The 27,366-nt window shown below is 38.6% G+C and overlaps 1 pseudogene; it reads left to right on the top strand.

The window, feature by feature from the left end:
- The first annotated feature begins 1,726 nt into the window (after positions 1-1,726).
- LOC106570684 (spliceosome RNA helicase DDX39B-like) lies at positions 1,727-27,366 on the top strand (annotated as a pseudogene).

Here is a 27,366-nt window from a genome sequence, read left to right as displayed (position 1 = left end):
ACCCAGGAACTTCATTTTTCTTTTAGTTCAGTATGAGTGCATCCCCCACGGACGATCCTGGGTGTGGATGTGCTGTGCCAGGCCAAGTCTGGTATGTTATTCTGGCCGCCCTACAGCAGCTGGAGCCTGTCACTGGACTAGTAATGTCTCTCTCTCTCCCCCTCCCTCTCTGTCTCTCTGCCTCTCCCTCCCTCTCTGTCTCTCTGCCTCTCCCTCCCTCTCTGTTTCTCTGCCTCTCCCTCCCTCTCTGTCTCTCTGCCTCTCCCTCCCTCTCTATCTCTCTCTCCCTCCCTCTCTCTCTCTCTATTTGTCTGTCTGTCACTCGTTGTCATCTGGACTGTTTATAGAACTAGTGTTGTTGTTGTCATCTGGACTGTTTATAGAGCTAGTGTTGTTGTTGTCATCTGGACTGTTTATAGAGCTAGTGTTGTTGTTGTCATCTGGACTGTTTATAGAGCTAGTGTTGTTGTTGTCGTCTGGACTGTTTATAGAGCTAGTGTTGTTGTTGTCATCTGGACTGTTTATAGAGCTAGTGTTGTTGTTGTTGTCGTCTGGACTGTTTATAGAGCTAGTGTTGTTGTCGTCTGGACTGTTTATAGAGCTAGTGTTGTTGTTGTCGTCTGGACTGTTTATAGAGCTAGTGTTGTTGTTGTCTGGACTGTTTATAGAGCTAGTATTGTTGTTGTCATCTGGACTGTTTATAGAGCTAGTGTTGTTGTTGTCTTCTGGACTGTTTATAGAGCTAGTGTTGTTGTTGTCATCTGGACTGTTTATAGAGCTAGTGCTGTTGTTGTCATCTGGACTGTTTATAGAGCTAGTGTTGTTGTTGTCGTCTGGACTGTTTATAGAGCTAGTGTTGTTGTTGTCGTCTGGACTGTTTCTAGAGCTAGTGCTGTTGTTGTTGTCATCTGGACTGTTTATAGAGCTAGTGTTGTTGTTGTCGTCTGGACTGTTTATAGAGCTAGTGTTGTTGTTGTCGTCTGGACTGTTTATAGAACTAGTGTTGTTGTTGTCATCTGGACTGTTTATAGAGCTAGTGTTGTTGTTGTTGTCATCTGGACTGTTTATAGAGCTAGTGTTGTTGTTGTCATCTGGACTGTTTATAGAGCTAGTGTTGTTGTTATCGTCTGGACTGTTTATAGAGCTAGTGTTGTTGTTGTCATCTGGACTGTTTATAGAGCTAGTGTTGTCGTCTGGACTGTTTATAGAGCTAGTGTTGTTGTTGTCATCTGGACTGTTTATAGAGCTAGTGTTGTTGTTATCGTCTGGACTGTTTATAGAGCTAAGTGTTGTTGTTGTCGTCTGTACTGTTTATAGAGCTAGTGTTGTTGTTGTCGTCTGGACTGTTTATAGAGCTAGTGTTGTTGTTGTCATCTGGACTGTTTATAGAACTAGTGTTGTTGTTGTCGTCTGGACTGTTTATAGAGCTAGTGTTGTTGTTGTCGTCTGGACTGTTTATAGAGCTAGTGTTGTCATCTTGACTGTTTATAGAGCTAGTGTTGTTGTCGTCTGGACTGTTTATAGAGCTAGTGTTGTTGTTATTGTCATCTGGACTGTTTATAGAGCTAGTGTTGTTGTTGTCATCTGGACTGTTTATAGAGCTAGTGTTGTTGTTGTCGTCTGGACTGTTTATAGAGCTAGTGTTGTTGTTGTCATCTGGACTGTTTATAGAGCTAGTGTTGTTGTTGTCGTCTGGACTGTTTATAGAGCTAGTGTTGTTGTTGTTGTTGTCGTCTGGACTGTTTATAGAGCTAAGTGTTGTTGTTGTCGTCTGGACTGTTTATAGAGCTAGTGTTGTTGTTGTCATCTGGACTGTTTATAGAACTAGTGTTGTTGTTGTCGTCTGGACTGTTTATAGAGCTAGTGCTGTTGTTGTCGTCTGGACTGTTTATAGAACTAGTGTTGTTGTTGTCGTCTGGACTGTTTATAGAGCTAGTGTTGTCGTCTGGACTGTTTATAGAGCTAGTGCTGTTGTTGTCGTCTGGACTGTTTATAGAACTAGTGTTGTTGTTGTCGTCTGGACTGTTTATAGAGCTAGTGTTGTTGTTGTTGGACTGTTTATAGAGCTAGTGTTGTTGTTGTCATCTGGACTGTTTATAGAGCTAGTGTTGTTGTTGTCGTCTGGACTGTTTATAGAGCTAGTGTTGTTGTTGTCGTCTGGACTGTTTATAGAGCTAGTGTTGTTGTCGTCTGGACTGTTTATAGAGCTAGTGTTGTTGTTGTTGTCATCTGGACTGTTTATAGAGCTAGTGTTGTTGTCGTCTGGAATGTTTATAGAGCTAGTGTTGTTGTTGTTGTCATCTGGACTGTTTATAGAGCTAGTGTTGTTGTTGTCATCTGGACTGTTTATAGAGCTAGTGTTGTTGTTGTCGTCTGGACTGTTTATAGAACTAGTGTTGTTGTTGGCATCTGGACTGTTTATAGAGCTAGTGTTGTTGTTGTCGTCTGGACTGTTTATAGAGCTAGTGTTGTTGTTGTTGTTGGACTGTTTATAGAGCTAGTGTTGTTGTTGTCATCTGGACTGTTTATAGAGCTAGTGTTGTTGTTGGCATCTGGACTGTTTATAGAGCTAGTGTTTTTGTTGTCATCTGGACTGTTTATAGAACTAGTGTTGTTGTTGTCATCTTCTTGGTCCATCAGTCCATTAGTATCTGTGAAGTACTACGCTTTCTAATGAATTAAACCTCCCACCCTGGCCACTTCTCTCTTTGTTTAGGTGTCCTGTGCTGGTGACGTGTCACACCTGAGAGCTGGCCTTTCAGATCAACAAGGAGTCTTGAAAGATTCTCCATGCCGACTATCAAGGTATACAATGTTTATCTACACCCTTTAAAACCTTAAGTCTTGATAAGAACTGCAGTGTTTCAGTAAAAAAGTAGAAGCTGACCCAAACTCCACATCGTTGGCAGAGGTACCGGCTAACGGAATAGCAAACTTTTTAAAATAAAGGCTTGTTATTTTTAAAGCGCGCTGTTTCACCACCGCTGCGCTCCCGAGTGGTGCAGCGGTCTAAGTCACTGCATCTCCGTGCTAGAGGCGTCACTACAGACACCCTGGTTCGATTCCAGGCTGTATCACAACCGCCTGTGATTGGGAGACCCATAGGGCAGCGCACAATTGACCCAGCATTGTCTAGGTTAGGGTTTGGCCGGGGTAGACCGTCATTGTAAATAAGAATTTGCTCTTAACTGTCTTACCTAGTTAAATAAAAAAGAAACTGTTTTTCTCTCACCAGGGGGCAGTGTTCTTTGGTGGCCTGTCTATAAAGAAGGATGAGGAGGTGTTGAAGAGGGAGTGTCTCCATGTGGTCGTGGGGACGCCGGGGAGAATCCTGGCCCTGATCTGCAACAAGACCCTCAACCTGCCACACATCAAACACTTCATCCTGGACGAGTGTGACAAGATGTTGGAGCAACTTGGTGAGTCTGATCTCCTCACAGTATCCGAATGACACTCAGAAACAGACGTGGGGTGTATTTACTAGGAACCAAATGGAAGCAAACCGTCCGAAATGGGGAGGGACCTACCTACCTGAACTTGTCCAATTAGGAACTCTCATTTTTGTTGCAAAAACACGTTTCTACAGTTTGCTACGCTGTGCACTAATGAATACACCCCTGATTAATCTGCAGCATCCATTATTTACTCAGCTATAGTGAGTGATAACTGAATTCTCCCATCTCTTTCTTTCCGTTCCCTCAGACATGCGCAGAGACGTCCAGGAGATATTCCGTCTGAACCGCTGTTATGAGAATTTTGTTCCCAATGTTCATAAACTGAACTTCAATTAAACTACTCAGTCTGCACCCCAGAGTTTGTAAGGTTCTGGTTAAATGACACAAACGGAGGCCCAGCCTACAATAGTCAACCAAGTTTATTCACGAGAGCTCTGAATATCATACAATGTACACAGCCTTTTATACCTAACATGTGGTCATACCATATGTCATACCCCTTACAAATGCCCCTCCTCTTCTTTAACACTGTCAATGCTTATTTACAAGTCTTCTCCATCACATACATTGCTTATCATATCCTGCCCCATGTTACATAATCTACTGTAAGCCTAAAGGTTTCTCCCCTCCCTGGGTGGGGAGACCTTCTTCCTGTTATCAATTTCACAGTGGTCACAAGTTGTCTGCTGTCTGTTAACAGTTCTCCTTTTCCTTGAATGTCTCACTTATATTGCTAAATAGTAAAGTCTTAGCTTGTCCTATGCACACACAGTTATAGAATTAGTATTATAATCACTCAGTTATACATTTTCAGGGTGGAATCATTTAGTCAAAACCTTAAACATATCAATTATTTTATCAACCGCCCATGAGAAACAGGTCATGATTTTCAGCGCCACCCTGAGCAAAGAGATCCGCCCCGTCTGCCGAAAGTTCATGCAAGATATAATTACACCACCTCCTCTCCTCCTGTATCCACCACGCCTCTCCCCCCGCCACACCTCCACCCACCCCCCCTGCCTGGTGGAACGAGGCGTGAAGGGGGTTACCCTACGGCCGCCTGAGTGTGATATGAGTGATAAAGTGATGTCTTTCTATATGCCAAACAGACCCACCTCTATAAGGGAAGTGTCAGCCCATTGACATAGTTCTATGTCACTAACTCAGTACAGTAATAACTTGCGGTACTAGTGTAGTGGCTGACCTTTCACCAACATGTCATGCATTGCGGTAATGGGATCTCAGTTATAGACTGGCTTATGTTGTTCGCTTGAAATTTACGCAGTCTTAACTTCTTGACGATGTTGAACGCTGTCCAGCAGGCGCAAGTAGGTCCAGTTTTCAGTCTGTACGCTACGAATCGGACATCCCCCTGATGTCACGATGCTTTCGTTCAAAAGCAGTTAAATAATCTTGTAATCTAGCCGAGCAAAAGCAATATGTCACGACCCCTAATCTTCCACCTTTTTATTTATTAAGGAAACTGCTTTACCAGCCTGGCATGAGTGTGTACACTCTGCTCCGAGCTGCTCGTAAAAACTCCCCCAGCTCACTGCCCTGTAGAAGGACTCTCCCTGGAGCTGGACCCGCTCATTTGGCAAATGACAGGCACAACTCTCTGAGGAGAGAAAGACACATTTAAGCAAATATAAATTATCTCAAAGAACCTCAGTCAAACGAATAAAACGAGCAACTAGAGAAATGAGGAGGAAGACTTGACAAGCACCAAGTTCTGGAGAGTAAATGAAGTGGACGCTGCCTGGCTCTCTGGGCCGCTGGAGTTCATTAGTTTCCCAACCAAGTGGTAAAAAAGAGCAGTGAAATTGCCTGGGTCTGCCGAGTCGATCCAAAATGGCCCCATTGCCTCTGTCAGCTAGTCTGCTTTTAAATGGAATTGAGGTAACTGTCTGGAGATGGCTAGATAAGGACTGTCTCACAAGGGAAAATGGCCGCTATTCTGTCCTTAAGCTGCTACCGTAGCATCAGGACACCTTGGTAATAAATCACAGACATGAACCTTGTCTAAGACACTGTCCAGACAGAAGGGGGTCACAACCCACTGTCCAGACAGAGGGGGGTCACAACCCACTGTCCAGACAGAAGGGGGTCACAACCCACTGTCCAGACAGAGGGAGGTCACAACCCACTGTCCAGACAGAAGGGGGTCACAACCCACTGTCCAGACAGAAGGGGGTCACAACCCACTGTCCAGACAGAGGGGGGTCACAACCCACTGTCCAGACAGAAGGGGGTCACAACCCACTGTCCAGACAGAGGGGGGTCACAACCCACTGTCCAGACAGAAGGGGGGTCACAACCCACTGTCCAGACAGAGGGGGGGTCACAACCCACTGTCCAGACAGAAGGGGGGTCACAACCCACTGTCCAGACAGAAGGGGGTCACAACCCACTGTCCAGACAGAGGGGGGTCACAACCCACTGTCCAGACAGAAGGGGGTCACAACCCACTGTCCAGACAGAAGGGGGTCACAACCCACTGTCCAGACAGAAGGGGGTCACAACCCACTGTCCAGACAGAAGGGGGTCACAACCCACTGTCCAGACAGAAGGGGTCACAACCCACTGGATGGAGGGAGGGAGGGAGGGAGGGAGGGAGGGAGGGAGGGAGGGAGGGAGGGAGGGAGGGAGGGAGGGAGGGAGGGAGGGGGGAGGAGAGGGGGAGAGGGGGAGAGAGGGAGAGGAATGTGTAGTATGCAGGAGAGTAGAGGGGAAGATGTGACTGTAGATAGACGGTACACAGAGCCGTCTCATGCTACAATGAATCTAGAATCTGTGAGGTAACTCAGAAATGCTTGAAGTGGATGGAAGAGCATTGTAATCTCATGAGAAATAGACAATAAACCAAAAAAACATCCAACTTTCTCAAAGCCTTTGTCTGTAAACGAGGCAGTGCCATTATATAACATCCTGTCCTTAGTACAGCCTAACAACATGTCCAATCTGAAAACTAACATTCTAATAGTGTTTTTAGTTGACACATTCTAACTACATGATCATGGATATTAGACACACAACTAAACACTACATAAACCCTCATACTCTCGCAAGCATCCAAGAGCTGGAAAAACACACAGACACACACACACACACACACACACACTAAGGTTGAATGGTGGGAACTCGGTTACCGAGATTTACTGTGATTCAACTGCCCAAAACCACTCCCTTTTCCCGGGATAAATAACTGTGAGAAACCAGTAAATTATAATAAGTAATTTATATGAACAGCATGGCATGAAATGGAACTGTTAAATTATACACAAGGTCTAACTCTGGCTTCTCTACGACCTCTGCACAACGAATCATCAATGCTCAGGGTAGGGACAGACAGTCTATTTCATGGTGGGGACAGACAGCCCATCTCATGGTGGGGACAGACAGCCCATCTCATGGTGCGGACAGACAGCCCATCTCAGGGTGGGGACCGAAAGCCCATCTCAGGGTGGGGACAGACAGCCCATCTCATGATGGGGACAGACAGCCCATCTCATGGTGGGGACAGACAGCCCATCCCATGGTGGGGACAGACAGCTTATCTCATGATGGGGACAGACAGCCCATCTCATGGTGCGGACAGACAGCCCATCTCAGAGTGGGGACCGAAAGCCCATCTCAGGGTGGGGACAGACAGCCCATCTCATGATGGGGACAGACAGCCCATCTCATGGTGGGGACAGACAGCCCATCCCATGGTGGGGACAGACAGCTTATCTCATGATGGGGACAGACAGTCCATCTCAGTATGCAGCGCAGTTCACAACGCATGTAGACCTATCATCTCATCATGTTCTCTCCCTGCTTTATTATGGTTTGAATGATGTGAGTAATTCCAGTCCATATAATACAGTATAATACAATACAGTAATACAGTTCACACTCCAAAAGATTAGCCTACTGGAGCTAGTTTCATTGAATTACCCAGAGAGCATAGAGCTAGCTACATCGATAGGCTTTTATGTTTTTCTGTCGTGTGTAATGTCCAGTAGTCTGTTTTGGATTATGACACAATCATTTGGGCTTAAAATGTCTTTAATGTGGGGCTCATAAAATGTCTTTAATGTAGGGCTCATAACATGTCTTTAATGTAGGGCTCATTACATGTCTTTAATGTAGGGCTCATAACATGTCTTTAATGTAGGGGCTCATTAAATGTCTTTAATGTAGGGCTCATAAATTGTCTTTAATGTAGGGCTCATAAAATGTCTTTAATGTAGGGCTCATAAAAATGTCTTTAATGTAGGGCTCATCACATGTCTTTAATGTAGGGCTCATAAAATGTCTTTAATGTGGGGCTCATAACATGTCTTTAATGTAGGGCTCATAAAATGTCTTTAATATAGAGCTCATAAAATGTCTTTAATGTAGGTCTCATAAAATGTCTTTAATGTAGGGCTCATAAAATGTCTTTAATGTAGGGCTCATAACATGTCTTTAATGTAGGTCTCATAAAATGTCTTTAATGTAGGGCTCATTAAATGTCTTTAATGTGGGGCTCATAACATGTCTTTAATGTAGGGCTCATTAAATGTCTTTAATGTGGGGCTGATAACATGTCTTTAATGTACTGTGGGGCTCATAACATGTCTTTAATTACATTTACATTTACATTTTAGTCATTTAGCAGACGCTCTTATCCAGAGCGACTTACAGTAGTGAATGCATACATTTCATACAATTTCATACATTTTTTTCTGTGCTGTAGGGCTAATCAGGCTCAGGTAGCATTAGACTTGAATGTTCGATCAAAGCTCTAATCAAATCCGAACATAGGCCGATGTATAGGCTTTATAATGCTTTGGAATGACACTTCCTGTTTTGGCAGGAAATACCGTGAGAAAGGGCCTGTAAGTAAGCATTTCAACGTAAGGTCTACACTTGTTGTATTCAGCGCATGTGACAAATAAAGTTTTTGATTTTATTTTATTCTCAGGATGGAACATTTTGTAAAATACTGAGAAAATATTCAACATTAACACACACACACTAACAGAAGCAGCATCTTCAAACACGTAGTCTACAGTTGGCGAAAGGAGGCTGTGTTTGACTGACTGACATGACTTTGAGTGAATTACATTCTCCAGTAACTGGGATTGAGAGGACAGACTGAGTGAATGAGAGATGTCAGAGAGGGACAGATACGGTCAGCAATACTCACCTTAGTCTAGTTTACTAGTGTATTACTGTAGATTACCATCCTGTAAATCTAGTTTACTAGTGTATTACTGTAGATTACCATCCTCTAAATCTAGTTTACTAGTGTATTACTGTAGATTACCATCCCGTAAATCTAGTTTACTAGTGTATTACTGTAGATTACCATCCTGTAAATCTAGTTTACTAGTGTATTACTGTAGATTACCATCCTGTAAATCTAGTTTACTAGTGTATTACTGTAGATTACCATCCTGTAAATCTAGTTTACTAGTGTATTACTGTAGATTACCATCCTGTAAATCTAGTTTACTAGTGTATTACTGTAGATTACCATCCTCTAAATCTAGTTTACTAGTGTATTACTGTAGATTACCATCCTGTAAATCTAGTTTACTAGTGTATTACTGTAGATTACCATCCTCTAAATCTAGTTTACTAGTGTATTACTGTAGATTACCATCCTGTAAATCTAGTTTACTAGTGTATTACTGTAGATTACCATCCTGTAAATCTAGTTTACTAGTGTATTACTGTAGATTACCATCCTGTAAATCTAGTTTACTAGTGTATTACTGTAGATTACCATCCTGTAAATCTAGTTTACTAGTGTATTACTGTAGATTACCATCCTGTAAATCTAGTTTACTAGTGTATTACTGTAGATTACCATCCTGTAAATCTAGTTTACTAGTGTATTACTGTAGATTACCATCCTCTAAATCTAGTTTACTAGTGTATTACTGTAGATTACCATCCTGTAAATCTAGTTTACTAGTGTATTACTGTAGATTACCATCCTCTAAATCTAGTTTACTAGTGTATTACTGTAGATTACCATCCTGTAAATCTAGTTTACTAGTGTATTACTGTAGATTACCATCCTGTAAATCAGGCTCTCAGTCAGGGAACTGGACTTTCTCTTAGCTTTCTGAAGGTAAGTGCTATGATCCTAATTGGACAATGAGTGAGCTGAGGACAGATTGGATTCTAAAATTAACAATAGAAAGTCTAACTATACTGAACAAAAATATAAACGCAACAATTTCAATGATTTTTCCTGAGTTACAGTTCATATAAGGAAATCAGTCAATTTAAATAAATTCATTAGGCCCTAATCTATGGATTTCACATGGTTGGTTCTGGGAGGGCATAAGACTACCCACTGGGGAGCCAGGCCCAACCACTGGGGAGCCAGGCCCAACCACTGGGGAGCCAGGCCCAACCACTGGGGAGCCAGGCCCAACCACTGGGGAGCCAGGCCCAACCACTGGGGAGCCAGGCCCAACCACTGGGGAGCCAGGCCCAACCACTGGGGAGCCAGGCCCAACCACTGGGGAGCCAGGTCCACCCACTGGGGAGCCAGGTCCAACCACTGGGGAGCCAGGCCCAACCACTGGGGAGCCAGGCCCAACCACTGGGGAGCCAGGCCCAACCACTGGGGAGCCAGGCCCACCCACTGGGGAGCCAGGCCCAACCACTGGGGAGCCAGGCCCAACCACTGGGGAGCCAGGCCCACCCACTGGGGAGCCAGGCCCAACCACTGGGGAGCCAGGCCAAACCAATCAGAAGGAGTTTCTCCCCACAAAAGGGCTTTATTACTGACAGAAATACTCCTCAGCAGCCCCCCTCTCCCCTCTGACGATCCCCAGGCGAAGAAGCCGGATGTGGAGGTCCTGGTCTGCGGTTGTTGGACGTACTGCCATATTCTCTAAAACAACGTTGGAGGGCGGCTTATGGTAGATAAATTAACATTCCATTACTTGGCAACAGCTCTGGTGGACGTTCCTGCAGTCAGCATGCCAATTGCACGTGCATTCAAAACTTGAGACATATGTGGCATTGTTTTGTGACAAAACTGCACATTTTAGAGTGGCCTTTTATTGTCCCCAGTACAAGGTGTGCCTGTGTAATGATCATGCTGTTTAATCAACTTCTTGATATGCGACACCTGTCAGGTGTATGGATTATCTTGATAAAGGAGAAATGCTCACTAACAGGGATGTAAACAAATTTGTGCATCATATTTGAGAGAAATAAGCTTTTTGTTCATATGGGAAATTTATGGAATCTTTTATTTCAGCTCATGAAACATGGGACCAACACTTTACATGTTGCGTTTTATATTTTTTGTTCAGTATATATGGGTCAGCAGGTAGCCTCGCGGGAAAGAGCGTAAAGTGCGTAACCGAAAGGTGACTACATGAAAAATCTATCGATGTGCCCTTAAGCAAGGCATTTAACCTGGACAAGAACGTCTGCTAAATGGAGAAAAATATTAAACATATTCAAAAACAATGTATCAAATTGGTTGCATATTGAAAGACAATTGATTACAGTATGTAATAAACTTAACGTTAATCTATATTAAATGTATATTGATGACTTCTATCTATGTAGTAGTGCCTCATAGTAAATGATGTCCCTGATTTAATCACATAGACATCTAACTGGCAGAGACTGTTACCGTCATTGTTTAATTAGGCACAGCTGCTAGCAGAGAGACGGGACCAAATTAGTGGCTAAATGAATGTGTTTGTATGTTATGATGATGAATCGATCTTGTCTCATCGCTGCAACTCCCCAACGGGTTCGGGAGGCGAAGGTCGAGTCATGCGTCCCCTGAAACATGAACCGCCAAACCGCGCTTTTTAACATTTAGTGAATGAGGATGTATATACACCTTGGTGGAACAGTTGCTAGCAGTTGATAACAGTTCCTGGTGGAGTCTCAGTAGCCTGGATAGCTTAACCCGGAAGCCAGCCGCACCAATGTGTTGGAGGAAACACCTTTCAACTGACGGCAGAGGTCAGCCTGCAGGTGCCCGGCCCGCCACAAGGAGTCGCTAGAGCGCGATGCGCCAATTAAAGCCCCCCCGGCCAAACTCTCCCGTAACCCGGATGACGCTGGGCCAATGGTGCGCCGCCCTATGGGACTCCCGATCACGACCGGTTGTGATACAGCCCGGGATCAAACCTGTGTCTGTAGTGATGCCTCTATCACTATGATGGCTTTAATTCATGTATTACTTGTGTTTACGTTTTACAATAACTGTTGATCACTATGGCTTTTCATTTCATCAGATCGATTTTTTCCCCTCCAAGTGTTCTGTGGATAGTAGTGACTAGTGAGAACTGTGCCTGGCTGTCTATGTTCATCTGTGTTGCATCCCTATGTCAGTGTGTATCCTGTGTGCGCGTGCATGTCTGGCTGTCTGTCAGTGCGTCCGTCTGTCTGTGTGTGTGAGAGAAAGAAGTTAAAATCTTGTGTGGTGGGAGGTCAGGGTGTCCATCTAACTCCCCCTATCCCTTTTCTTCCTATTTCACCATCTCCTCATGTCTCCCTGCTTCACCTCTACCTCGTCACCTTAACCACTACTCTCTGGGAACTATTCAGTCCTTGTATACTTTCCCTTCCCTCTCTTGAACGTGTATCAACCTACGTGCAACTCCTCTGTTCCTCACAAACCACCACCACAACACCCTGGTGCCTGGACAAACCATTTAATACCCCTGTCAACAAATCCTTCCCACCCCCATCTAACTCTCCTCAAACATCCCTCCTACCTTCCCACCACCATCTACTCTACTCACAAGTCTTGCTCATTCCCCTCCCCACACCTCACCCCTCCTTCCCACCCCCTCCCTGCTCCACCCTAACCCTGTCCCACCCCCTTCCTGCTCCACCCTAACCCTGTCCCACCCCCTTCCTGCTCCACCCTAACCCTGTCCCACCCCCTTCCTGCTCCACCCTAACCCTGTCCCACCCCCTTCCTGCTCCACCCTAACCCTGTCCCACCCCCTTCCTGCTCCACCCTAACCCCGATCTCTCCCTGCTCCACCCCCCACCCTAACCCCAATCTCTCCCTGCTCCACCCCCCACCCTAACCCCAATCTCTCCCTGCTCCACCCCCCACCCTAACCCCAATCTCTCCCTGCTCCACCCAGCCGATGATAATCTTTGTTGATGATGAGACCAAGCTGACTCACCACGGGCTGCAGCAACAAGAAACGGAAGGACAAGGAGAAGAACAGGAAGCTCTTTGATCTCCTCGACGTGCTGGACTTCAACCAGGTACTGGAATTCAATCATGATGTTCCAGAGGCACATACCGTAGCAGGAGAAACTGAGGACATTTTGTTACTGCTAACTGGGGAAGTTTTAATATGCAAATCCACTGTGTAGTTCAACCAGGAACTGTGTTTCATGTTCCAACGTGGTACATAACAGGGAAACAGAAATGCTGACTAAACGAGTTATGTTTTGAAAATGCAAATGCACTGCGTGTGTAGTGAAATGTGTTGTAGTTTCCAGGTGGTGATCTCTGGTCCAGTGTGTGATATTATTATATATTATAGATGGTGATCTCTGGTCCAGTGTGTGATATTATTATATATGGTGATCTCTGGTCCAGTGTGTGATATTATTATATATTATAGATGGTGATCTCTGGTCCAGTGTGTGATATTATTATAGATGGTGATCTCTGGTCCAGTGTGTGATATTATTATATATTATAGATGTTGATCTCTGGTCCAGTGTGTGATATTATTATATATTATAGATGGTGATCTCTGGTCCAGTGTGTGATATTATTATATATTATAGATGGTGATCTCTGGTCCAGTGTGTGATATTATTATATATTATAGATGGTGATCTCTGGTCCAGTGTGTGATATTATTATATATTATAGATGGTGATCTCTGGCCCAGTGTGTGATATTATTATATATTATAGATGTTGATCTCTGGTCCAGTGTGTGATATTATTATATATTATAGATGGTGATCTCTGGTCCAGTGTGTGATATTATTATATATTATAGATGGTGATCTCTGGTCCAGTGTGTGATATTATTATATATTATAGATGGTGATCTCTGGTCCAGTGTGTGATATTATTATATATTATAGATGGTGATCTCTGGTCCAGTGTGTGATATTATTATATATTATAGATGGTGATCTCTGGTCCAGTGTGTGATATTATTATATATTATAGATGGTGATCCCTGGTCCAGTGTGTGATATTATTATATATTATAGATGGTGATCTCTGGTCCAGTGTGTGATATTATTATATATTATAGATGGTAATCTCTGGCCCAGTGTGTGATATTATTATATATTATAGATGGTGATCTCTGGTCCAGTGTGTGATATTATTATAGATGGTGATCTCTGGTCCAGTGTGTGATATTATTATATATTATAGATGGTGATCTCTGGTCCAGTGTGTGATATTATTATAGATGGTGATCTCTGGTCCAGTGTGTGATATTATTATATATTATAGATGGTGATCTCTGGTCCAGTGTGTGATATTATTATATATATAGATGGTGATCTCTGGTCCAGTGTGTGATATTATTATATATTATAGATGGTGATCTCTGGTCCAGTGTGTGATATTATTATATATTATAGATGGTGATCTCTGGTCCAGTGTGTGATATTATTATATATTATAGATGGTGATCTCTGGTCCAGTGTGATATTATTATATATTATAGATGGTGATCTCTGGTCCAGTGTGTGATTTTATTATAGATGGTGATCTCTGGTCCAGAGTGTGATATTATTATATATTATAGATGGTGATCTCTGGTCCAGTGTGTGATATTATTATAGATTATAGATGGTGATCTCTGGTCCAGTGTGTGATATTATTATATATTATAGATGGTGATCTCTGGCCCAGTGTGTGATATTATTATATATAGATGGTGATCTCTGGTCCAGTGTGTGATATTATTATATATTATAGATGGTGATCTCTGGTCCAGTGTGTGATATTATTATATATTATAGATGGTGATCTCTGGCCCAGTGTGTGATATTATTATATATTATAGATGGTGATCTCTGGTCCAGTGTGTGATATTATTATATATTATAGATGGTGATCTCTGGTCCAGTGTGTGATATTATTATATATTATAGATGGTGATCTCTGGCCCAGTGTGTGATATTATTATAGATGGTGATCTCTGGTCCAGTGTGTGATATTATTATATATTATAGATGGTGATCTCTGGTCCAGTGTGTGATATTATTATATATTATAGATGGTGATCTCTGGTCCAGTGTGTGATATTATTATATATTATAGATGGTGATCTCTGGTCCAGTGTGTGATATTATTATATATTATAGATGGTGATCTCTGGTCCAGTGTGTGATATTATTATATATTATAGATGGTGATCTCTGGTCCAGTGTGTGATATTATTATATATTATAGATGGTGATCTCTGGTCCAGTGTGTGATATTATTATATATTATAGATGGTGATCTCTGGTCCAGTGTGTGATATTATTATATATTATAGATGGTGATCTCTGGTCCAGTGTGTGATATTATTATATATTATAGATGGTGATCTCTGGTCCAGTGTGTGATATTATTATATATTATAGATGGTGATCTCTGGTCCAGTGTGTGATATTATTATATATTATAGATGGTGATCTCTGGTCCAGTGTGTGATATTATTATATATTATAGATGGTGATCTCTGGTCCAGTGTGTGATATTATTATATATTATAGATGGTGATCTCTGGTCCAGTGTGTGATATTATTATATATTATAGATGGTGATCTCTGGTCCAGTGTGTGATATTATTATATATTATAGATGGTGATCTCTGGTCCAGTGTGTGATATTATTATATTTTATAGATGGTGATCTCTGGTACAGTGTGTGATATTATTATATATTATAGATGGTGATCTCTGGTCCAGTGTGTGATATTATTATATATTATAGATGGTGATCTCTGGTCCAGTGTGTCATATTAATATATATTATAGATGGTGATCTCTGGTCCAGTGTGTGATATTATTATATATTATAGATGGTGATCTCTGGTCCAGTGTGTGATATTATTATAGATGGTGATCTCTGGTCCAGTGTGTGATATTATTATAGATGTTGATCTCTGGTCCAGTGTGTGATATTATTATAGATGGTGTTCTCTGGTCCAGTGTGTGATATTATTATAGATGGTGATCTCTGGTCCAGTGTGTGATATTATTATAGATGGTGATCTCTGGTCCAGTGTGTGATATTATTATATATTATAGATGGTGATCTCTGTTCCAGTGTGTGATATTATTATAGATGGTGATCTCTGGTCCAGTGTGTGATATTATTATATATTATAGATGGTGATCTCTGGTCCAGTGTGTGATATTATTATAGATGGTGATCTCTGGTCCAGTGTGTGATATTATTATAATGATGTTGATCTCTGGTCCAGTGTGTGATATTATTATATATTATAGATGGTGTTCTCTGGTCCAGTGTGTGATATTATTATATTATAGATGGTGATCTCTGGTCCAGTGTGTGATATTATTATAAGATGGTGATCTCTGGTCCAGTGTGTGATATTATTATATATTATAGATGGTGATCTCTGGTCCAGTGTGTGATATTATTATATATTATAGATGGTGATCTCTGGTCCAGTGTGTGATATTTTTATTATAGATGGTGATCTCTGGTCCAGTGTGTGATATTATTATATATTATAGATGGTGATCTCTGGTCCAGTGTGTGATATTATTATATATTATAGATGGTGATCTCTGGTCCAGTGTGTGATATTATTATATATTATAGATGGTGATCTCTGGCCCAGTGTGTGATATTATTATATATTATAGATGGTGATCTCTGGTCCAGTGTGTGATGTTATTATATATTATAGATGGTGATCTCTGGTCCAGTGTGTGATATTATTATATATTATAGATGGTGATCTCTGGTCCAGTGTGTGATATTATTATATATTATAGATGGTGATCTCTGGTCCAGTGTGTGATATTATTATGTATTATAGATGGTGATCTCTGGTCCAGTGTGTGATATTATTATAGATGGTGATCTCTTGTCCAGTGTGTGATATTATTATATATTATAGATGGTGATCTCTGGTCCAGTGTGTGATATTATTATAGATGGTGATCTCTGGTCCAGTGTGTGATATTATTATATATTATAGATGGTGATCTCTGGCCCAGTGTGTGATATTATTATATATTATAGATGGTGATCTCTGGTCCAGTGTGTGATATTATTATATATTATAGATGGTGATCTCTGGTCCAGTGTGTGATATTATTATAAGATGGTGATCTCTGGTCCAGTGTGTGATATTATTATATATTATAGATGGTGATCTCTGGCCCAGTGTGTGATATTATTATAGATGGTGATCTCTGGTCCAGTGTGTGATATTATTATATATTATAGATGGTGATCTCTGGTCCAGTGTGTGATATTATTATAGATGGTGATCTCTGGTCCAGTGTGTGATATTATTATATATTATAGATGGTGATCTCTGGTCCAGTGTGTGATATTATTATATAAGATGGTGATCTCTGGTCCAGTGTGTGATATTATTATATATTATAGATGGTGATCTCTGGTCCAGTGTGTGATATTATTATATATTATAGATGGTGATCTCTGGTCCAGTGTGTGATATTATTATATATTATAGATGGTGATCTCTGGTCCAGTGTGTGATATTATTATATATTATAGATGGTGATCTCTGGTCCAGTGTGTGATATTATTATATATTATAGATGGTGATCTCTGGTCCAGTGTGTGATTTTATTATATATTATAGATGGTGATCTCTGGCCCAGTGTGTGATATTATTATATTTTATAGATGGTGATCTCTGGTCCAGTGTGTGATATTATTATAGATGGTGATCTCTGGTCCAGTGTGTGATATTATTATATATTATAGATGGTGATCTCTGGTCCAGTGTGTGATTTTATTATATATTATAGATGGTGATCTCTGGCCCAGTGTGTGATATTATTATATTTTATAGATGGTGATCTCTGGTCCAGTGTGTGATATTATTATATATTATAGATGGTGATCTCTGGCCCAGTGTGTGATATTATTATATATTATAGATGGTGATCTCTGGTCCAGTGTGTGATATTATTATATATTATAGATGGTGATCTCTGGTCCAGTGTGTGATATTATTATATATTATAGATGGTGATCTCTGGTCCAGTGTGTGATATTATTATATATTATAGATGGTGATCTCTGGTCCAGTGTGTGATATTATTATATATTATAGATGGTGATCTCTGGTCCAGTGTGATATTATTATATATTATAGATGGTGATCTCTGGTCCAGTGTGTGATATTATTATATATTATAGATGGTGATCTCTGGTCCAGTGTGTGATATTATTATATATTATAGATGGTGATCTCTGGTCCAGTGTGTGATATTATTATATATTATAGATGGTGATCTCTGGCCCAGTGTGTGATATTATTATAGATGGTGATCTCTGGTCCAGTGTGTGATATTATTATATATTATAGATGGTGATCTCTGGTCCAGTGTGTGATATTATTATATATAGATGGTGATCTCTGGTCCAGTGTGTGATATTATTATATATTATAGATGGTGATCTCTGGTCCAGTGTGTGATATTATTATATAGATGGTGATCTCTGGTCCAGTGTGTGATATTATTATATATTATAGATGGTGATCTCTGGTCCAGTGTGTGATATTATTATATATTATAGATGGTGATCTCTGGTCCAGTGTGTGATATTATTATATATTATAGATGGTGATCTCTGGTCCAGTGTGTGATATTATTATATATTATAGATGGTGATCTCTGGTCCAGTGTGTGATATTATTATATATTATAGATGGTGATCTCTGGCCCAGTGTGTGATATTATTATATATTATAGATGTTGATCTCTGGTCCAGTGTGTGATATTATTATATATTATAGATGGTGATCTCTGGTCCAGTGTGTGATATTATTATATATTATAGATGGTGATCTCTGGTCCAGTGTGTGATATTATTATATATTATAGATGGTGATCTCTGGTCCAGTGTGTGATATTATTATATATTATAGATGGTGATCTCTGGTCCAGTGTGTGATATTATTATATATTATAGATGGTGATCTCTGGTCCAGTGTGTGATATTATTATATATTATAGATGGTGATCCCTGGTCCAGTGTGTGATATTATTATATATTATAGATGGTGATCTCTGGTCCAGTGTGTGATATTATTATATATTATAGATGGTGATCTCTGGCCCAGTGTGTGATATTATTATATATTATAGATGGTGATCTCTGGTCCAGTGTGTGATATTATTTATAGATGGTGATCTCTGGTCCAGTGTGTGATATTATTATATATTATAGATGGTGATCTCTGGTCCAGTGTGTGATATTATTATAGATGGTGATCTCTGGTCCAGTGTGTGATATTATTATATATTATAGATGGTGATCTCTGGTCCAGTGTGTGATATTATTATATATTTAGATGGTGATCTCTGGTCCAGTGTGTGATATTATTATATATTATAGATGGTGATCTCTGGTCCAGTGTGTGATATTATTATATATTATAGATGGTGATCTCTGGTCCAGTGTGTGATATTATTATATATTATAGATGGTGATCTCTGGTCCAGTGTGTGATATTATTATATATTATAGATGGTGATCTCTGGTCCAGTGTGTGATATTATTATATATTATAGATGGTGATCTCTGGTCCAGTGTGTGATATTATTATATATTATAGATGGTGATCTCTGGTCCAGTGTGTGATATTATTATATATTATAGATGGTGATCTCTGGTCCAGTGTGTGATATTATTATATATTATAGATGGTGATCTCTGGCCCAGTGTGTGATATTATTATATATTATAGATGGTGATCTCTGGTCCAGTGTGTGATATTATTATATATTATAGATGGTGATCTCTGGTCCAGTGTGTGATATTATTATATATTATAGATGGTGATCTCTGGTCCAGTGTGTGATATTATTATATATTATAGATGGTGATCTCTGGTCCAGTGTGTGATATTATTATATATTATAGATGGTGATCTCTGGTCCAGTGTGTGATATTATTATATATTATAGATGGTGATCTCTGGCCCAGTGTGTGATTATATATTATAGATGGTGATCTCTGGTCCAGTGTGTGATATTATTATATATTATAGATGGTGATCTCTGGTCCAGTGTGTGATATTATTATATATTATAGATGGTGATCTCTGGTCCAGTGTGTGATATTATTATATATTATAGATGGTGATCTCTGGTCCAGTGTGTGATATTATTATATATTATAGATGGTGATCTCTGGTCCAGTGTGTGATATTATTATATATTATAGATGGTGATCTCTGGTCCAGTGTGTGATATTATTATATATTATAGATGGTGATCTCTGGTCCAGTGTGTGATATTATTATATATTATAGATGGTGATCTCTGGTCCAGTGTGTGATATTATTATATATTATAGATGGTGATCTCTGGTCCAGTGTGTGATATTATTATATATTATAGATGGTGATCTCTGGTCCAGTGTGTGATATTATTATATATTATAGATGGTGATCTCTGGTCCAGTGTGTGATATTATTATATATTATAGATGGTGATCTCTGGTCCAGTGTGTGATATTATTATATATTATAGATGGTGATCTCTGGTCCAGTGTGTGATATTATTATATATTATAGATGGTGATCTCTGGTCCAGTGTGTGATATTATTATATATTATAGATGGTGATCTCTGGTCCAGTGTGTGATATTATTATATATTATAGATGGTGATCTCTGGTCCAGTGTGTGATATTATTATATTTTATAGATGGTGATCTCTGGTCCAGTGTGTGATATTATTATATATTATAGATGGTGATCTCTGGTCCAGTGTGTGATATTATTATATATTATAGATGGTGATCTCTGGTCCAGTGTGTGATATTATTATATATTATAGATGGTGATCTCTGGTCCAGTGTGTGATATTATTATATATTATAGATGGTGATCTCTGGTCCAGTGTGTGATATTATTATAGATGGTGATCTCTGGTCCAGTGTGTGATATTATTATATATTAAGATGTTGATCTCTGGTCCAGTGTGTGATATTATTATAATAAGATGGTGATCTCTGGTCCAGTGTGTGATATTATTATAAGATGGTGATCTCTGGTCCAGTGTGTGATATTATTATAATTGATGGTGATCTCTGGTCCAGTGTGTGATATTATTATATATTATAGATGGTGATCTCTGGTCCAGTGTGTGATATTATTATATAGATGGTGATCTCTGGTCCAGTGTGTGATATTATTATATATTATAGATGGTGATCTCTGGTCCAGTGTGTGATATTATTATAGATGGTGATCTCTGGTCCAGTGTGTGATATTATTATATGATGTTGATCTCTGGTCCAGTGTGTGATATTATTATATAATAGATGGTGTTCTCTGGTCCAGTGTGTGATATTATTATATATGATGGTGATCTCTGGTCCAGTGTGTGATATTATTATATAGATGGTGATCTCTGGTCCAGTGTGTGATATTATTATATATTATAGATGGTGATCTCTGGTCCAGTGTGTGATATTATTATATATTATAGATGGTGATCTCTGGTCCAGTGTGTGATATTATTATATTTTATAGATGGTGATCTCTGGTCCAGTGTGTGATTTTATTATAGATGGTGATCTCTGGTCCAGTGTGTGATATTATTATATATTATAGATGGTGATCTCTGGTCCAGTGTGTGATATTATTATAGATTATAGATGGTGATCTCTGGTCCAGTGTGTGATATTATTATATATTTTAGATGGTGATCTCTGGCCCAGTGTGTGATATTATTATATATTATAGATGGTGATCTCTGGTCCAGTGTGTGATGTTATTATATATTATAGATGGTGATCTCTGGTCCAGTGTGTGATATTATTATATATTATAGATGGTGATCTCTGGTCCAGTGTGTGATATTATTATATATTATAGATGGTGATCTCTGGTCCAGTGTGTGATATTATTATATATTATAGATGGTGATCTCTGGTCCAGTGTGTGATATTATTATAAGATGGTGATCTCTTGTCCAGTGTGTGATATTATTATATATTATAGATGGTGATCTCTGGTCCAGTGTGTGATATTATTATAGATGGTGATCTCTGGTCCAGTGTGTGATATTATTATATATTATAGATGGTGATCTCTGGCCCAGTGTGTGATATTATTATATATTATAGATGGTGATCTCTGGTCCAGTGTGTGATATTATTATATATTATAGATGGTGATCTCTGGTCCAGTGTGTGATATTATTATAGATGGTGATCTCTGGTCCAGTGTGTGATATTATTATATATTATAGATGGTGATCTCTGGCCCAGTGTGTGATATTATTATAGATGGTGATCTCTGGTCCAGTGTGTGATATTATTATATATTATAGATGGTGATCTCTGGTCCAGTGTGTGATATTATTATAGATGGTGATCTCTGGTCCAGTGTGTGATATTATTATATATTATAGATGGTGATCTCTGGTCCAGTGTGTGATATTATTATAGATGGTGATCTCTGGTCCAGTGTGTGATGTTATTATATATTATAGATGGTGATCTCTGGTCCAGTGTGTGATATTATTATATATTATAGATGGTGATCTCTGGTCCAGTGTGTGATATTATTATATATTATAGATGGTGATCTCTGGTCCAGTGTGTGATATTATTATATATTATAGATGGTGATCTCTGGTCCAGTGTGTGATATTATTATAGATGGTGATCTCTGGTCCAGTGTGTGATATTATTATATATTATAGATGGTGATCTCTGGTCCAGTGTGTGATATTATTATATATTATAGATGGTGATCTCTGGCCCAGTGTGTGATATTATTATATTTTATAGATGGTGATCTCTGGTCCAGTGTGTGATATTATTATAGATGGTGATCTCTGGTCCAGTGTGTGATATTATTATATATTATAGATGGTGATCTCTGGTCCAGTGTGTGATTTTATTATATATTATAGATGGTGATCTCTGGCCCAGTGTGTGATATTATTATATTTTATAGATGGTGATCTCTGGTCCAGTGAGTGATATTATTATATATTATATATGGTGATCTCTGGCCCAGTGTGTGATATTATTATATATTATAGATGGTGATCTCTGGTCCAGTGTGTGATATTATTATATATTATAGATGGTGATCTCTGGTCCAGTGTGTGATATTATTATATATTATAGATGGTGATCTCTGGTCCAGTGTGTGATATTATTATATATTATAGATGGTGATCTCTGGTCCAGTGTGTGATATTATTATATATTATAGATGGTGATCTCTGGTCCAGTGTGATATTATTATATATTATAGATGGTGATCTCTGGTCCAGTGTGTGATATTATTATATATTATAGATGGTGATCTCTGGTCCAGTGTGTGATATTATTATATATTATAGATGGTGATCTCTGGTCCAGTGTGTGATATTATTATATATTATAGATGGTGATCTCTGGCCCAGTGTGTGATATTATTATAGATGGTGATCTCTGGTCCAGTGTGTGATATTATTATATATTATAGATGGTGATCTCTGGTCCAGTGTGTGATATTATTATAGATGGTGATCTCTGGTCCAGTGTGTGATATTATTATATATTATAGATGGTGATCTCTGGTCCAGTGTGTGATATTATTATAGATGGTGATCTCTGGTCCAGTGTGTGATGTTATTATATATTATAGATGGTGATCTCTGGTCCAGTGTGTGATATTATTATATATTATAGATGGTGATCTCTGGTCCAGTGTGTGATATTATTATATATTATAGATGGTGATCTCTGGTCCAGTGTGTGATATTATTATATATTATAGATGGTGATCTCTGGTCCAGTGTGTGATATTATTATAGATGGTGATCTCTGGTCCAGTGTGTGATATTATTATATATTATAGATGGTGATCTCTGGTCCAGTGTGTGATTTTATTATATATTATAGATGGTGATCTCTGGCCCAGTGTGTGATATTATTATATTTTATAGATGGTGATCTCTGGTCCAGTGAGTGATATTATTATAGATGGTGATCTCTGGTCCAGTGTGTGATATTATTATATATTATAGATGGTGATCTCTGGTCCAGTGTGTGATTTTATTATATATTATAGATGGTGATCTCTGGCCCAGTGTGTGATATTATTATATTTTATAGATGGTGATCTCTGGTCCAGTGAGTGATATTATTATATATTATAGATGGTGATCTCTGGTCCAGTGTGTGATATTATTATAGATGGTGATCTCTGGTCCAGTGTGTGATATTATTATATATTATAGATGGTGATCTCTGGTCCAGTGTGTGATATTATTATAGATGGTGATCTCTGGTCCAGTGTGTGATATTATTATATATTATAGATGGTGATCTCTGGTCCAGTGTGTGATATTATTATAGATGGTGATCTCTGGTCCAGTGTGTGATATTATTATATATTATAGATGGTGATCTCTGGTCCAGTGTGTGATATTATTATATATTATAGATGGTGATCTCTGGTCCAGTGTGTGATATTATTATATATTATAGATGGTGATCTCTGGTCCAGTGTGTGATATTATTATATATTATAGATGGTGATCTCTGGTCCAGTGTGTGATATTATTATATATTATAGATGGTGATCTCTGGTCCAGTGTGTGATATTATTATATATTATAGATGGTGATCTCTGGTCCAGTGTGTGATATTATTATATATTATAGATGGTGAACTCTGGTCCAGTGTGTGATATTATTATATATTATAGATGGTGATCTCTGGTCTAGTGTGTGATATTATTATATATTATAGATGGTGATCTCTGGTCCAGTGTGTGATATTATTATAGATGGTGATCTCTGGTCCAGTGTGTGATATTATTATATATTATAGATGGTGATCTCTGGCCCAGTGTGTGATATTATTATATATTATAGATGGTGATCTCTGGCCCAGTGTGTGATATTATTATATATTATAGATGGTGATCTCTGGTCCAGTGTGTGATATTATTATATATTATAGATGGTGATCTCTGGTCCAGTGTGTGATATTATTATATATTATAGATGGTGATCTCTGGTCCAGTGTGTGATATTATTATATATTATAGATGGTGATCTCTGGTCCAGTGTGTGATATTATTATATATTATAGATGGTGATCTCTGGTCCAGTGTGTGATATTATTATATATTATAGATGGTGATCTCTGGTCCAGTGTGTGATATTATTATATATTATAGATGGTGATCTCTGGTCCAGTGTGTGATATTATTATATATTATAGATGGTGATCTCTGGTCCAGTGTGTGATATTATTATATATTATAGATGGTGATCTCTGGTCCAGTGAGTGATATTATTATAGATGGTGATCTCTGGTCCAGTGTGTGATATTATTATATAGATGGTGATCTCTGGTCCAGTGTGTGATATTATTATATATTATAGATGGTGATCTCTGGTCCAGTGTGTGATATTATTATATATTATAGATGGTGATCTCTGGTCCAGTGTGTGATATTATTATATATTATAGATGGTGATCTCTGGTCCAGTGTGTGATATTATTATATATTATAGATGGTGATCTCTGGTCCAGTGTGTGATATTATTATATATTATAGATGGTGATCTCTGGTCCAGTGTGTGATATTATTATATATTATAGATGGTGATCTCTGGTCCAGTGTGTGATATTATTATATATTATAGATGGTGATCTCTGGTCCAGTGTGTGATATTATTATATATTATAGGTGGTGATCTCTGGTCCAGTGTGTGATATTATTATATATTATAGATGGTGATCTCTGGTCCAGTGTGTGATATTATTATATATTATAGATGGTGATCTTTGGTCCAGTGTGTGATATTATTATATATTATAGATGGTGATCTCTGGTCCAGTGTGTGATATTATTATATATTATAGATGGTGATCTCTGGTCCAGTGTGTGATATTATTATATATTATAGATGGTGATCTCTGGTCCAGTGTGTGATATTATTATATATTATAGATGGTGATCTCTGGCCCAGTGTGTGATATTATTATATATTATAGATGGTGATCTCTGGTCCAGTGTGTGATATTATTATATATTATAGATGGTGATCTCTGGTCCAGTGTGTGATATTATTATATATTATAGATGGTGATCTCTGGTCCAGTGTGTGATATTATTATAGATGGTGATCTCTGGTCCAGTGTGTGATATTATTATATATTATAGATGGTGATCTCTGGTCCAGTGTGTGATATAATTATATATTATAGATGGTGATCTCTGGTCCAGTGTGTGATATTATTATAGATGGTGATCTCTGGTCCAGTGTGTGATATTATTATATATTATAGATGGTGATCTCTGGTCCAGTGTGTGATATTATTATATATTATAGATGGTGATCTCTGGTCCAGTGTGTGATATTATTATATATTATAGATGGTGATCTCTGGTCCAGTGTGTGATATTATTATATATTATAGATGGTGATCTCTGGTCCAGTGTGTGATATTATTATAGATGGTGATCTCTGGTCCAGTGTGTGATATTATTATATATTATAGATGGTGATCTCTGGTCCAGTGTGTGATATTATTATATATTATAGATGGTGATCTCTGGTCCAGTGTGTGATATTATTATAGATGGTGATCTCTGGTCCAGTGTGTGATATTATTATATATTATAGATGGTGATCTCTGGTCCAGTGTGTGATATTATTATAGATGGTGATCTCTGGTCGTGTGTGATATTATTATATATTATAGATGGTGATCTCTGGTCCAGTGTGTGATTTTATTATATATTATAGATGGTGATCTCTGGCCCAGTGTGTGATATTATTATATTTTATAGATGGTGATCTCTGGTCCAGTGAGTGATATTATTATATATTATAGATGGTGATCTCTGGTCCAGTGTGTGATTTTATTATATATTATAGATGGTGATCTCTGGCCCAGTGTGTGATATTATTATATTTTATAGATGGTGATCTCTGGTCCAGTGAGTGATATTATTATATATTATATATGGTGATCTCTGGCCCAGTGTGTGATATTATTATATATTATAGGTGGTGATCTCTGGTCCAGTGTGTGATATTATTATAGATGGTGATCTCTGGTCCAGTGTGATATTATTATATATTATATATGGTGATCTCTGGCCCAGTGTGTGATATTATTATATATTATAGATGGTGATCTCTGGTCCAGTGTGTGATATTATTATAGATGGTGATCTCTGGTCGTGTGTGATATTATTATATATTATAGATGGTGATCTCTGGTCCAGTGTGTGATTTTATTATATATTATAGATGGTGATCTCTGGCCCAGTGTGTGATATTATTATATTTTATAGATGGTGATCTCTGGTCCAGTGAGTGATATTATTATATATTATATATGGTGATCTCTGGCCCAGTGTGTGATATTATTATATATTATAGATGGTGATCTCTGGTCCAGTGTGTGCTATTATTATATATTATAGATGGTGATCTCTGGTCCAGTGTGTGATATTATTATATATTATAGATGGTGATCTCTGGTCCAGTGTGTGATATTATTATATATTATAGATGGTGATCTCTGGCCCAGTGTGTGATATTATTATAGATGGTGATCTCTGGCCCAGTGTGTGATATTATTATATATTATAGATGGTGATCTCTGGTCCCCATCCCTTAACGACTGTTGAGGTGAACATCAGCGAGCTGCCGCCTGACGAGATCTACATCTCGTCTTAA

Source organism: Salmo salar, chromosome ssa14, assembly GCF_905237065.1.
Source record: "Salmo salar chromosome ssa14, Ssal_v3.1, whole genome shotgun sequence".
Classification (NCBI taxonomy): Eukaryota; Metazoa; Chordata; class Actinopteri; order Salmoniformes; family Salmonidae; genus Salmo; species Salmo salar.
This window is presented reverse-complemented; position numbering and strand designations above follow the sequence as displayed.